The sequence below is a fragment of the Pleurodeles waltl genome, chromosome 9 (genome assembly GCF_031143425.1).
Source record: "Pleurodeles waltl isolate 20211129_DDA chromosome 9, aPleWal1.hap1.20221129, whole genome shotgun sequence".
NCBI lineage: Eukaryota > Metazoa > Chordata > Amphibia > Caudata > Salamandridae > Pleurodeles > Pleurodeles waltl.
Window position 1 is genome coordinate 439593627 of NC_090448.1, and position 15992 is coordinate 439609618.

Sequence of the window (15992 nt, forward strand, 5' to 3'; positions counted from 1 at the left end):
TAGAGCAATTAGGTCCTAAAGTCCAAATATCACCTGTACAAGAACATAACACATATAAAAACAAATACAAAAACAAGAGCACCATGATACATAAAAAGAAGAACTGCTAAACCATCTAGTGGTAAGCAGTCGTATTTCCAGGTAGTGACTGTTGTGGGAAGAAAAGATCCTATGTAGTGAAAACAATTATTCACTAAGATGAAAGTTCAATCCATTCCCCGAATGATTCGATCTTATTCAAAGTTCCAAGAGCCACTCCTTCATTTGATATAGTCGACGCGTTTCGGCCTTATCACATACGGCCTCCTCAGGACAAAAAGCAACAGTGCCTTGGTTATCACAACGAGGTGCTAGCAGAACGGGGTTGTGACTTAATCACAGCATTAGAGCCCGATATCCTACTCGCCGGCTGCATCTCGGCTTAACTAGCATAAAGGAATACGCAGAGATAACGTCTAGAAGAAAATGGTATCAACAAAAAGCCTTTAGTGCTAAAATCACTGTTTTCCCAGCTTTCAGGAACAGGCAGACTTGATTCAGAAAACTAAATTATTTTACTCAGTTTTGGTCTTTTACTGGGAGATTGCCCATTTTTCGTATTTTTTCTGCTTTCATCCTCCTTCCAGTTTGTGGTGGAAACAGGTATTAAGCCCATGGTGGATCCTGGAAAGCTATATATTTCTGAAAACTAGATAGAATTCTAAACTCAGCAAGGGGTCATTTGTGTAGAACCTTCAAGTCAAGGTTTTCCCCTAAAAGCTAAGGGCCTCATTTCAAGTTTGGTGGGCCGACTGTCAGCCCCCCATACCCATGGGGAGGAGACCGCCGCGAAGCTGGAAGTCTCCCCCCGGTCCTATTACAATTTTTCCACCGGGCTGACTGGCAGAAACATCCATATTAGGAGGTTTCTACCTGTCAGACCAGTGGAAACATAGCAGCAGCACTGGCTCCTCAGGGAGCCAAGGCCAATGTCATCGCACAGAGGGTGCTGGGCATACCTTGGTTGTGTCAAGTACAGGGGCCCTCCTGTGGCCCCCAGCACTGCCATTCCACCAGCCTTTTCATGGCAGGGAGCCTGTCATGAAAAGGCTGGCAGAAAGTGGACTCCTGATTTTCACGGTGGTGCTGAACGTAGCGCCAACGTGGTTGGCCATGACTCTGACCGCCTCCACCCCGTCGAGATCCGTGATCATGGCAGTGGCGGCAGTACCCAGGGTAGGAATCTGGTGGTCAGACTGCCAGGAGTGTGGCTGTCCAACCTCCACCATGAGTTTGGCAGCTGCAAGACTGCCAAACTCGTAATAACACCTTACGTTTTTAAATAAAAAATATCGAAAATTAGTAGGAAAAAAACAGCCATTTGTGACAGCATTTTCATTTGTAACTTCCCATCACTATGGCTGATTTAAGAAAGCTATATACCATTACATCTGCTAGATCCTTCTGATTGTGAAGATATATAGGGGTTGGGCGGTTTCCCAAGAACTCAATGTACCCAGAGCCAAAAACTGAGTTGCACTTTGCAAAGGTTTTTCATTGTTTAAAGCAATTTGTATGCTAAAATATAAACAGTGAAAAATAGGTATCAAGGAAACCAATATATTTTCGAGATGGGCACATGATATGGAGTTTTGAAGAAGGGGTTATTTGCACATCTCTGAATTTTTGGCTACCCATACTACCATGTGAATTAGAGGGCATTTCTCAAAATTATTTCTTTCTTACACACTGTCTTACATTTGGAAGATGCAAATACAGAGAAATACAATAGATAATAACCTTGTTCTACTGTTCTGTCTTTCGCTAATTCTCCGGATACAAATGGTACCCCACTTGTGTGGGTAGGCCTAGTGCCCATGACAGGAAATGGCCCAAAATGCAACATGGACACGTCACATTTTTCCACTGAAAACTGACCAGTTTCTGAAATGTACCTAGCTGTGGATTTCAGGTCCTAGCTCAGCCAGCACCAAGGTAAAGTTAGAAGAATTATACATTTCTGAAAACTATATACCTAGGAGAATTCAGGATGGGGTGACTTGCATGGCTCTCCTCAGGTTGTGTTATGCAGAATCCCTTACAAACCTCAAACTTTGACTAAAAAAACATTTTTACTCACATTTCTGAGAGGGAAAGTTCTAGAATATGTGTGGCGCAGTAAACTTCCTTCTACCCAGCATTCCCCTAAGTATTCTGATACAAATGGTACCTTATCTGTGTGGGTACACCTACTGGCAGTGACAGCAATTGGCACAAAATGTAACTTGGATACATCAAATTTTAACACGGGAAACAGACCCATTTTATACAAAGTGGGTAGCTGTGGTTTTTGGCCCTTAGCTCAGCTCCCACATGGGGTACCTGGCAAATCTGTACATTTTTTAAAACTAGACACCTAGGAATATTCAGGATGGGGTGACTTCCATGGCATCACCAGGTTGTTACATTTCTGTGATGGAAAGTTCTGGAATCTATGAAGAGCCACAAGCTTCCCTCCACCCAGCATCCCCTAAGACTTCTGATAAAAAATGGTACCTCACTTGTATGGGTAGGCTTAGTGCCCACGACATGAAACTGCCCAAAACACAACATATATACATATTTTTCCTCACAAAACTGACCCGTTTTTTGCAAAGTGGGTAGCTGTAGTTTCTAGTTCCTGGCTCAGCTGGCACCAAGGGAAACCTAGCACACCTGTGCATTTATGAAAACTATATACCCAGAGGAATCCAGGATGTGGTGACTTGCGTGGCCCTCACCAGGTTGTGTTACCAAGAATCTATTGCAAACCTTAAACTTTGACTAAAAAAATATATTTTTCTCACATTTCTGTGATGGAAAGTTCTGGAATCTGTGGGGAGACACAAAATTCCTTCCACCCAGCATTTCTCTTTCTTTTCTGATAAAACTGGTACCTCATTGGTAGGCATAGTGCCACAAGCAGGAAATGTCCCATAACACAACATGTATACATCAGATATTTCCACTCAAAATTGACACGTTTTTTGCAAAGTGGGTAGCTGTGGTTTTTAGGGCCCTAGCTCAGCCGGCACAGAGGAAAACCTAGCAAACCTGTAACATTTTTGCAGACTAGATACCTAGGGAAATCCAGTATGGGGTGGCTTGCATTAATCCCATGAGAATTTGTTACTCACAATGCCCTGCAAACCTTAAACTTTGAATTAAATCACTAATTGTACTTACATTTTTGTGATGGAAATTGCCGGACTCCGCAGACATCCACCAAATTCCAACCACCCAGCATTTTGCTACTTGTGCCAATAAAAATGCTTTGCAACTTGTGTGCTTGGGCATAGTGACAGTGAGAGGAATGGATCAAACCAAGGACAATGGGTGCTCTTGCTTGGGGACTCCTATTGACCTCAGTTGGTTTTATTCCTGTCTCTGGTACGAGGCCTAACCACCCAAGTGTCTCAGTATTTATATAGACTATAAGTATCAGAGAAGACTATCTGTATATTCTTAAATCATAAGTCCTATATATATTTGCAAAAAGAAATGCATATACCCAGAGACATACATATACCCACATAACCTCTCACACACCCTCTGACACACTGACTCACACACTCACACACCGACTTACAGACCCATAAAATCACTTTCACACCCACTTACAAACCCACACAGCTACTCAGGTACCCACTCACACACCCACTTATACAGCAACATTACCGCTCACACCCACTCACACACCCATTCAGCCACTCACACACCCACTCACAGACCCACGCAACCACTCATACACCCATTTACACACCCACTTATATACCCACACAACCACTCACACATCCACTTACACATCCACACAACTACTTACATACCCACTCACAGACTCACAAAAACACTCAACACTGACTCACAGATCCACAACATCACTCACACAATTATACACTAACATACTCACGCACACAACCACACATACCCACTCAAACACCCATACAGACACTCACACACCCACTCACAGACCCACAGAGTGGGTTTGGCTGCATGTGGGGGGATGGGTGCAGAGCCTGGCCTCAGGCCAAGCCCTCTGGCCAACCCCATCCCAATTTCCTACACATTGCGGTCTCATTTACAAGGACATGATGCAGCGTAGTGCTGCAAGCCAGCTTGCTGTGCCGCACTGCATCATTTTGAAAGTGCAGGGATGTGTCATATTTACAGAAATGCAATGCATCCCTGTTTATTCCTCTGTGCTGGCACACAAACTGCTGCCTAGCACCAACACAGGCACCCTTGTTCCATCGTACAAGGGTGCCTGTGTTGCAGGGATGATTGTTCATGAGCAGGAAGTGACACCTTCATGCACATAAACAATCACTAATGGCATTATCCTCTTTCTATGTTTGCTGCATTGTGCCACTTTATCTCCACCCCTGACGTGAGGTAGGAACCTGATGCATTACCAGCCTTATAAATCTGGGAATGCATCCAATTCCAATAGGTTCCATGGGTGCTGCATTGGAACACCAGCAGCAACACCCATGGAACGCCTCTTCCATGCAGAGTTATACATAAAAGGGGGCCATATTAACAAGGCCATGAAAAGCCATGCAAGGTGACTTTGTGTGGCCTTGTACTTATGGGCCGGCACATTGTGCTACCGGAGCATTAAAAAAAAAAACGTTCTGGTGGCGCAGTGTGCCGCTAGGACCTTGTAAATAAGGCCCTGGTTGTCTTTATGAAGGCATTCCGCTCACAGCAGAGGTTGAATTAACACATGATAATTAAATATTACTTTGCATTTTTTTTTAAACTTAGAAATTCACAGAAAAATCCCAAGGTTACAGGACATTGTAGTTAAAAAAACAGTATTAAAAAAACCTAAAAAATTCATTAAAAAAACAAGGTTACAGGGGAAGAGAGAGAGAGGGAGAGAGAGAGTTAGAAATCGGGTTTCTGGTTGACAGAGATATGCACCCAAACCAAGCAGGAACCACAATTCTAGTAAGAGTAAGCGTCAGGCAAACACTAAATTAACCTGTGCTCACCCTCTTATAGCTTGGCACAGAGCATTCAGGCTTAACTTGGAGGCAGTGTGTAAAGTTCTTGCACAACACTTCACAAAAATATACCGCACCTGGTTAGAAAAATAGAACTTAATTTAATGAATAAAACAATACTAAAATAACAAAAGTCCAATAAGTAGGACTTGAGGTATTAATTTTTAAAGATTAAACTGCCAAATAGTGCTTAGAAGAAATAAGAGCCAATCAGGGATATCTGGTCAAGCAAAAAATTCAGGCTGACTGCAATAGAGCGTCAGCCGGCTACAGGTACTCTGTTGGGCCTGCTGAACCAAAGTGGGTTAAATTCTAATGTGGAAGAATTGTGTTGATTCTGAACCGCTCTTTTGATGAGATGCGTCAGTTTTCCCCATACAGTTGAGGAGGTGTGACGAAGTTTCTCACAGAGTGGTGGTGATGCGTCTGAGCTGAGATGCAAGGAATTTCGGGTGTGTGTACCGGCTGCATTGATGTTGAGATGATGCTCTGATTCTGATGAGCGCAGTGGCTGTGATGTGGAGTTCAGCGTCATCGTCGAGACTGCCGTCGACGGGAAAGCAGAGGCCTTTTGACGAAGAAAACGCTGCAGTGTTGGTTCGTAAGGCAATGCACTGACTCTGTCCACACAGTGATAGAGATGCATTGGTTCTCCTGGGGCAGCACCTTATGTCCACTTCTAAGGGTCAAGGACTGGAGTGGTACCCCTTGGCAGGGCAGGCTAACAGCTGGAAGAATCCAGTTGCAATAGCATGTTGGTTGGAAGTCTTTTATGTCCTTCAGACTTTGGATTAGGAGATCGGTCAGCTAGCCCTTTGAGTCACTCTGGGTTCTGGAATGCAGAGATGCAGGTCCATTCTTCCTTACTCAGGCAAGAGAGCAGCAGGAAGCAGGTCAGCACAACAGGGCAGCAGTTTCTTCAGAGTAGCAGTCCACCAGAGTGGCAGTCCTTTCAGCAGCACATCAGTCCTTCCTGGCAGAGTATCCACAGGTAGAGAAGTGTTCTGAAGGGTTGGTGTCTGAGGTGTGGTATTTATACCCAGTTGTACCTTTAAAGTGAGGAGAGGCTTCTAGAAGCATCCCTTTGAAATGCACAGGTGCCATGACTTCCTGGCCCTGGCTCCAGTTTAACTATAAGGGGAATGCAGCCCTTAGTGTGGAGGCAGGAAAATGTATATTCTAGTGTAAGTGGGCAGGGGTCCAGCTTCTCCCTCCCATCCTACCAGTAATGGCCCATCCAGTCACACCTAAACTCAAAGCCCAACTGTTGACTGCACCCAGTCATGTGACCCAGAGACAGACTGCAGGCACCAAATGGCTAAGACAAGAAAATGCCAACTTTCTAAAAGTGGCGTTTTCAAATTTGGGATTTAAACTCCATTTTCACTATAAGTTAGGATTTTACATTACAATTCCAGATACACCAAACATGAGCTAGTTATCTGTTCCCATTTGGAAATTATACTGCAATGTCATCCTGTGAGAGAGGTAGGCCTTGTTGCAGTGAAAAAAACAATTTAAGAGTTTTTCACTACCAGGGCATGTAAAACTTAAAAAGACATGTTCAACATGTTAAATACACTGCACCCTGCCCTCTGGGCTGTCCAGGGCCTACACTAGCGGTGACTTATGTGTATTAAGAAAAAGGTTTGGGCCTGGCAAAAAGTCCATTTTGCAAAGTAGAAATGACAGTTTAAAACTGCACTCACACAGCCAAAAACACATTTAAAGTGCTACTGATATGGTCACAATCAGTGCTGCAGGCCCACTACTAGCATTTCATTTACAGGCCCTGGGCACATGTATTGCACTTAAATAGGGACTTACAAGTAAATTAAATATGCCGCCTAGATATAGACCAATCTAACATATTTTAAGGAGTGAGCACAAGCACTTTGGCACTGGTTAGCAGTGGCAAAGTGTGCAGAATTCTAAGACCAGCAGCAAGGAAGTCAGTAAAAACAGGCAGTCAGAAGCCAAAAAGTTAGGGGATAAATCACTTGAATGATGCCAGGACTAACAACCATTATTAGGGTAACACTTAAGGAACCTCTCCAGGACCAACAAGGCAGTGATCTGTAAGGCAGGGCCATTTCATGGGGCACATGCATGGTCTGTGGTCGCCCATGACAGCAAAAATCAGCAACAGGGATCCAGACGTCGTGCAGCTAGGGCACTCCAGCAGGACTGCGTGTCTGTCACCTCGAGAGGGACATTTTTGCCAATGCTGTGAATGTCGCACTAGGCAATTTGTACATTTGTTTTTTCAAACCACAGTTTGTGAGTATCAGAAGCTATTTTCTTTTAATCAATTCCGCCCAGCATGCCATTTTGTGAGTGTGTTAGACTGTCTTTGTTAGGAGGGAAGTGAGAAATATTTTTTGTGTGTTTCTGTTTTCATATGGAGAGGCTGTGCAATATGCATGCATTTCATTAAATGTTAAGTACAGTAACTGTTTTCATGTAACAGCAGTCCAGGGATTGTGTCAAATGGTATGTCCTACCTTATTTTTTGCTGTGTGATTTTTATTAGGATGAGGAAATATAGTTCTGTATTTATAATGAGTAAAGCAAACCTGGAACTAAAGAAGAATGAACCAAGGCATCGGGACAGAGCTATCTAATGCTAAAGCATTGAAAACAGTAAAAATGATTTTTAAATTTGCAAACATTTGCAAAGTATTGACTAATTGTGTTTTTCTATTTTTAAATATAGAATATTAGAAAACATGCTTCAGCACTTTTAACTTAATCTTGAATTGATATTTGATTTATTTAAATATATTACATTATTTGTTTTTAAATTAACATTTAAAAAAGAAAAACTTAAGATCACCTAAAGTATCTATATCATCTACAGTATTATATACATGTTACATAGGGTCAATGGTTCCTCATTTGTGGTGCTGGACTTACTACTGCTCCTTTTTGGCAGCACTAAATACACTTGTAAAGTGGGTTCCATACCCTGTTTCAAGTGATGGAGACAAGTAAATCTACACTTTTGAGTAACTTTACACTTGCAAATGGTGAATAGTTAAAAGGTAATGAAATTAAAAAGTGTAGGAGTAAGGGGGTCATTCTGACCCTGGCGGTCCGAGACCGCCAGGGCTATAATGACTGAAAGCACCGCCAACAGGCTGGCGGTGCTTTCTTCCCTATTCTGACCGCGGCGGTAAAGCCGCGGTCGCACCGCCGGGGCCGGTGGTTTTCCGCCGTTTCTGCCCCGCCGGTGATAATCCGCCAGGGCAGCGCTGGGATTATGACCCCCTTACCGCCAGCCTGTTTCTGGCGGTTTTCACCGCCAGGAAGAGGCTGGCGGTAAGGGGTGTCCTGGGGCCCCTGCACTGCCCATGCCACTGGCATGGGCAGTGCAGGGGCCCCCTAACAGGGCCCCGGCCAGCTTTTCACTGTCTGCATAGCAGACAGTGAAAAGCGCGACGGGTGCAACTGCACCCGTCGCACGGCCGCAACACCGCCGGCTCCATTCGGAGCCGGCTCCTGTGTTGCGGCCTCATTCCCGCCGGCCCAGCGGGAATGTCGGAATGGGGGCCGCGTGAGTGCGGCGGCATTGGCGGCCGCATGGCGGTCTCCAAATGTAACTTACATTACGTCCGTGAATAGCAATTATTATGTAAAGCAGTGCAGATGGGAATTCTATACATTTCCTAGCTCTAGGCAGTGCACCTTGCTCAAGAATAGTGCCCCCCCCCAACTCCAAGTGGTCTTGCGCGGCTGCCAGACAGAACAGAAACATAAGTATGACAGTATTTCTACTACTCTGTAGATCCTTGCAACCATGCCTCATTCTCCATCCACTGTATGTCTGTCCCCTTAATTGAGAGCTAATTCTGGGCCCTTTATTAAAAATCTATTTTGTAAAAGTGGTTGCGATTCATGCACTGACTTTTTCTGAATACATTTATATTTTCTGAATGGGTCTATGTACTAATAGGTTGATTCACAACAAAAAAGATTTGTAGTGGGTTGCAATTAGAGGTAGATTGCAAATTGCGACCCATTACTACAGGCTACAATCACAGTCATGGTGGCCTGCTGGCATCAGCAGACCACAATGCCTGTAATAGCTTATAATAAAAGCAATTTGTTTTGTATTTTTGTAATGCAGCAAGTTTTCCTTAAAGGAAAACAGGATGCATTTAAAAAAGAAAATGTAAACTGCTTCAAACATTTTTGGAGACAGGCAGTAGTCCCATGGATCACTTCCTGATTCTAAAAATGTTCTTTGAGGTGGTGGTAAATTACTAATTTTATGGAACCTGATTTTGGTCACAAGGCATTAAAACATAGCAGAAGGAATCAGTAATTGAAGGGGGGGCACTCTTAATGTGCACCTTCCAAATATGAACACCAAATGATTTCCTAAACTTATTTAAAGATTCAAAAACCTTTTCTGAATCATTGAATAGGCTCAGTACAAAACGGTTTTCACATTCACAAAACTGCTGATTTACTGAGTCTTATCCCACACCATCTGATAGCTATCTGCCTAACCCTGTCGCCTACCCAGCATCACCTTACCAGAACCCAAGATTAAAGGTGATTTGTGCAGCCTGGTGAATGACACTCTGGCGGTCATTACAACATTGGCGGTAAAAGCCGCATACCGCCGTGCAGAAGACCGCCAACACACCGCTGCGGCCGCGGAAAACCGCCACAGCTATTATGACCCACAGCACGGAATCCGCCAAAATTCAGACACCCACACAAGTCCGCCACACCAAAGGTCAGTGATAAACTGGCGAAAACAAAACCTCCACTGTCACGCCAACAGAAATACACCCACACTATCACAACCCACGAATCCACGTGGCGGTCTTTCAACCGCAATATTCCATTGGTGGTACACACCGCCGCGCTCAAAATACACACACATTTACAAAACACAGCCACATTGGACAATTCGAAATACACACACCTGATACACATACACACACCACTCCCACACACCCAATACAATATAAAACACACACCCACATCACCCACAAACCCCAAGACCAAAAATCACAAACGAAGGCCAGAGAGAGACACCACCATCAACAATACCAGCATCCACAGGCACAGAACACCATCACCCACATAACTTCCACGCACCTCACACTACACACCACTACATATCAGCACACTTATCACCCCACACACCACCCCACACATCAACTACACCACCCCATGGCACGGCAAAGACACCCCAGGTTCTCGGATGAGGAGCTCAGGGTCATGGTGGAGGAAATCGTCCAGGTAGAGCCACAGCTGCATTTAAAAATTTAAAAAAGAAAATGTAAACTGCTTCAAACATTTTTGGAGGCAGGCAGTAGTCCCATGGATCACTTCCTGATTCTAAAAATGTTTTTGTTCACAGTCACAAAGAGTAAGGGGCCTCTTGGAGACCCCTTCCTGTTTGCAAATTGGCAACCACCTTCTTTGAGGTGGTGGTAAATTACACATTTTATGGAACCTGATTTTGGTCACAAGGCATTAAAACATAGCAGAAGGAATCAGTAATTGAAGGGGGGCACTCTTAATGTGCACCTTCCAAATATGAACACCAAATGATTTCCTAAACTTATTTAATGATTCAAAAACGTTTTCTGAATCTTTGTATGGCTCAGTACAAAACTGTTTTCACATTCACAAAACTGCTGATTTACTGAGTCTTATCCCACATCATCTGACAGCCATCTGCCTAACCCTGTCGGCTACCCAGCATCACCTTACCAGAACCCAAGATTAAAGGTGATTTGTGGCAGCCTGGTGCATGACACTCTGGCGGTCATTACAACATTGGCGGTAAAAGCCGCATACCGCCGTGCAGAAGACCGCCAACACACCGCTGCGGCCGCGGAAAACCGCCACAGCTATTATGACCCACAGCACGGAATCCGCCAAAATTCAGACACCCACACAAGTCCGCCACACCAAAGGTCAGTGATGAACTGGCGAAAACAAAACCTCCACCGTCACGCCAACAGAAATACGCCCACACTATCACGACCCACGAATCCACGCGGCGGTCTTTCAACCGCGATATTCCATTGGCGGTACACACCGCCGCGCTCAAAATACACACACATTTACAAAACACAGCCACATTGGACAATTCAAAATACACACACCTGATACACATACACACACCACTCCCATACACCCAATACAATATAAAACACACACACACATCACCCACAAACCCCTACGACCAAAAATCACAAACGAAGGCCAGAGAGAGACACCACCATCAACAATACCAGCATCCACAGGCACAGAACACCATCACCCACATAACTTCCACGCACCTCACACTACACACCACTACATATCAGCACACTTATCACCCCACACATCACCTACACCACCCCATGGCACGGCAAAGACACCCCAGGTTCTCGAAGGAGGAGCTCAGGGTCATGGTGGTGCAGCACACCTCAATTGCAAGGAAGATGGAGCTATGGCGAAGAATAGTGGACAGGGTCAATGCAGTGGGACAGCACCCAAGAAATCGGGATGACATCAGGAAGAGGTGGAACGACCTACAGGGGAAGGTGCGTTCCGTGGTCTCAAGACACCACCTGGCGGTTCAGCGGACTGGCGGCGGACCCCCACCTCCTCCCCCACAACTAACAACATGGGAGGAGCAGGTCTTGGCGATTCTGCATCCTGAGGGCCTCGCAGGAGTAGCTGGAGGAATGGACTCTGGTAAGTGAAATCTGAACTATTACATCCCCCACCATACCTGCATGCCAGCACATACCCCCACCCTCACTCTCACCCCCATCACTCCAATTCCTCACAAATGTCCCAATATCACAAACCACACATCCTAACCCCAAGCCCTGCATGCAACAAAAAAGCATGGACGCCCATCACTAAAGCATGGCCACTGCACATACCCATACACCCCCCTAAACCATCATCACACAAGGTCCCACACAGGAATGCAAGCATTGGGGTACACGGTCACCACCCATTGATCACCATGACACACACAGATGCAATAATCATGCTTTTATACCCCTGCAGGACCACTACCCAACGTCACCGGACAGGAGGGTCAAGACATCTCCACCCCACCCACAGAAGAGGCCCACAGTGATGACAGCAGCTCTGTCCAACTGGATCCAGATGACCAGCCCGGACCATCGTGGGCCTCAGGACAGTTGGTTCCCCAGACCCAGTCACAGGCCACCACAGACCGTCCACCCTCTGGTAACAACAGCACAGCACCCACCCAGCGGGCCCATACCTCCGTCCCCAGGACACGTCAATCAGCTGTGTGTCCACCACTACAGGGAACCCAGGATAACCCACCACCCCAACAACAACAGGGACCTGGGGGCAGTGGTAGTGGGCACACACTCCAGGGGACGGAGGCACAGGAACACAGGGGAACTGGGAGGGCTGCTGTGCGACATGGGGCAGACAGGCCTAGGGAACCCACTCTCCACGAGGCCCTCTCCTCCATCATGGGAGCCTACCACCACTCCCAGGATACGATGGCAACGGTACTGGCCAAGTTTCAGGAGACCCAGCGGCTGCAGGAGGAACAGTATTTGGGCTTCAGGAAGGAACTCAGAACAATCAGCTCTGCCCTGGGCACCATCGTAGGGGTGCTGAAGGAGATACTTAACACCAGGAGGGACACTGTGGCACTGCAAGGGGCCCCTGACACTAGCATGGACGATGAACTGCCCACCACCTCCGCCGGCGCTAGTGGACAGGACGCCCCGCCACAGGACCACCACACCAGCACCCCACCCCCTGCAGACGGAGAACCACCCCGCAAACGGTCCCTGAAATCCAGGAACAAGACAGAGCACGATGCCCAGACCCCCGCCAAGAAATGAGACCACCCTGATTGTCATCCTACTGTCCCACTTTGTAACCCTGTCAATCTTGGAACTGCCCCAGCTCCACTTCCTATGCCCATCTGGGCAATGCACCTGTGAGACTAATAGACTGGACTCTGCCATGGACATTCCTCCACCATCACCCCTCACCATTTTACAACCCCCCTCCAATATTGAGCACTTCAATAAACACCCTTGAACCGCAAAACAATCTGGAGTCAGTCTGTGATTTCGAAAATGTGTATTAGCAATGACAGTGACAAAATGCGTTTTCAAATGTAATGTCAACATACCTATGTCACACATCTCAAGTCCATGAGGAATCTAAGCAGATGACACACGTTGTAAACCACACCTGTGAAACCGTAAGGGAAATGTACAACTCAGTTACCATATACTGGGTGAAATCAACAGACAGGATAGAGGTAGAAGTGTGAAAGTACTTGTAGTAGGCAGGAATGTGTTCTCACCTGTGTGTCACTGGAAATATTGCTGGATAACTGAGTCTCTGTTGTCAATGTCTTCTTCCTCTGGTTCCTCCTCATCACTGTCCACAGGCTCCACAGCTGCTACAACACCGTCATCTGGACCATCCTCCTGCAGAAAAGGCACCTGTCATCGCAAAGCCAAGTTGTGAAGCATACAGCAGGCCACGATAATCTGGCACACTTTCCTTGGTGAGTAGAATAGGGAACCACCTGTCATATGGAGGCACCTGAACCTGGCCTTCAGGAGGCCGAAGGTGCGTTCGATCACCCTCCTAGTCCGCCCATGAGCCTCATTGTAGCATTCCTCTGCCCTGGTACTGGGATTCCTCACAGGGGTCAGTAGCCATGACAGGTTGGGGTAACCAGAGTCCCCTAATAGCCACACCGGGTGCCTCTGGAGTTGACCCATCACATAAGGGATGCTGCTATTCCGCAGGATGTAGGCGTCATGCACAGAGCCAGGGAACATGGCATTTACCTGGGAGATGTACTGGTCTGCCAAACATACCATCTGTACATTCATCGAAGGATAACTCTTCCGGTTCCTGTACACCTGTTCACTCCTGTGGGAGGGACCAGAGCTACATGGGTCCCATCAATGGCACCTATGATGTTGGGGATATGTCCAAGGGCATAGAAGTCACCTTTAACTATAGGCAAATCCTCCACCTGAGGGAAAACGATGTAGCTCCGCATGTGTTTCAGCAGGGCAGACAACACTCTGGACAACACGTTGGAAAACATAGGCAGGGACATCCCTGATGCTATGGCCACTGTTGTTTGAAATGACACACTTGCAAGGAAATGGAGCACTGATAGCACCTGCACTTGAGGGTGGATCCCTGTGGGATGGCGGATTGCTGACATCAGGTCTGGCTCCAACTGGGCACACAGTTCCTGGATTGTGGCACGGTCAAATCTGGAGTTGATGATCAAATGTCTTTCCTCCATTGTCGACAGGTCCACCAGCGGTCGGTACACTGGAGGATTCTGCCATCTCCTCACATGTCCCAGCAGACGGTGCCTAGGAATGACAACAGCGACCACAGAGTCAAACAACTCAGAGGTATGTACCCACAGTCTACACAGAACACCATTCACACTTAAAATCTAGCCAGTATTTGTGTTGCGCGACAAGGCCTAGGTCTGTGTGACGCAGTTGGTAAAGAGGCCATGTGGGCCCCTGAAATGGCGGCTGCCTGACCTCTAAAGTTGGACAATGGGATGTGAGGTCACTGCGCTGGCGTTGTACACCGTCCCGGTAGGCGGTCGAAGACCGCGGCGCAATGCTGCATTGATTAACATTGGACCCTATGGGTCCCAGGAGCCAATGACGATGTACGCCGGCGGTGATGGTACGCACTGCCCCGGACGTGACCGCCGTGGACGTGACCGCCATTTTCTATCTGTTGAATCACTCGATACCTGATCTTCGACAGGAGAGGACCTACACTGCAAGTGCTGCTGTGACCTCGGTCTGGAAGAGACAATGGCTTGTGCGTCTGGGGAAAGGGCCCCTGCCTTCACTGCAGAGGAGTTGGAGAAGCTCGTGGACGGGGTCCTCCCCTAGTACACGCTACTCTACGGTCCTCCAGACCAACAGGTAAGTACACAGGGAGCACGTTTCATGGGCTATGCCTGTGTGGAGAGGGCTGGCTGTAAGAATGAAGGGGCTGTGAATGCATGTGCCACATGGCAAGGGTAGGGATATGGGCCACTCACTTCGATGGTGCAGTTGGTAATGACTTCTCTTCTTCCCCTGTACATGTCATGTAGGTCAGCGCCCACCAGAAGAAGGATATTTGGCATGCCATCGCCAAGGACGTCCTGACCCTGGGGGTCCACCACAGACGGAGCACCCACTGCCGGAAAAGATGGGAGGACATTCGCCGCTGGAGCAAGAAGACAGCGGAGGCTCAGCTGGGGATGGCCTCCCAACGTGGGAGGGGTGCCCGTCGAACCATGACCCCCCCTGATGTTCCGGATCCTGGCGGTGGCCTACCCTGAGTTGGATGGGCGCTTGAGGGCATCACAGAAGACACAAGGGGGTGAGTACAACATCATTCAGCTGACTTTGCGCGCAGTGAAGGTGTCTGGGTGGGGGAGGTGGGCTGTGGGTTTCCCTAGACCAGGGCGAGTTCCGTAGGCTAGGCCCCTCCGTAATGCAGGCCATGTGGCACCCCACCCCACCTCTGTAGAGTGCCAAGTACAGGTATACATGCCCCTGTGTCATCTATGTGTGAAGATGTCGACCATAGCCATGTAGGAAATATCCCAGGAATTGCATCTGTAGAGCCCAACAGCGCGACGTAGTGCAGGGGGCTGCTGTGTCTGTCTTGTCCGCCAACGGTAGCGGTAGGCCATGCACTCAACCTGTCTTTCTTCTGTCGTCCCCCCCCTTTTTGTGGTCTCCCTGTTCTTGTGTGCATCAGCATCATCAGGCGGAGGTACAGTGGCACCGGAGCACGAGGGAGCTGCATCCCACATGGCCATGGAGGGCCACACCACGGACTCGGAATACACCAGTGGGACGGAGGACGAGGGGAGCTTCACGGCGGGGACAGGATCAGCAACCAGCAACACGGACTCGTCCTCCGATGGGAGCTCCCTTATGG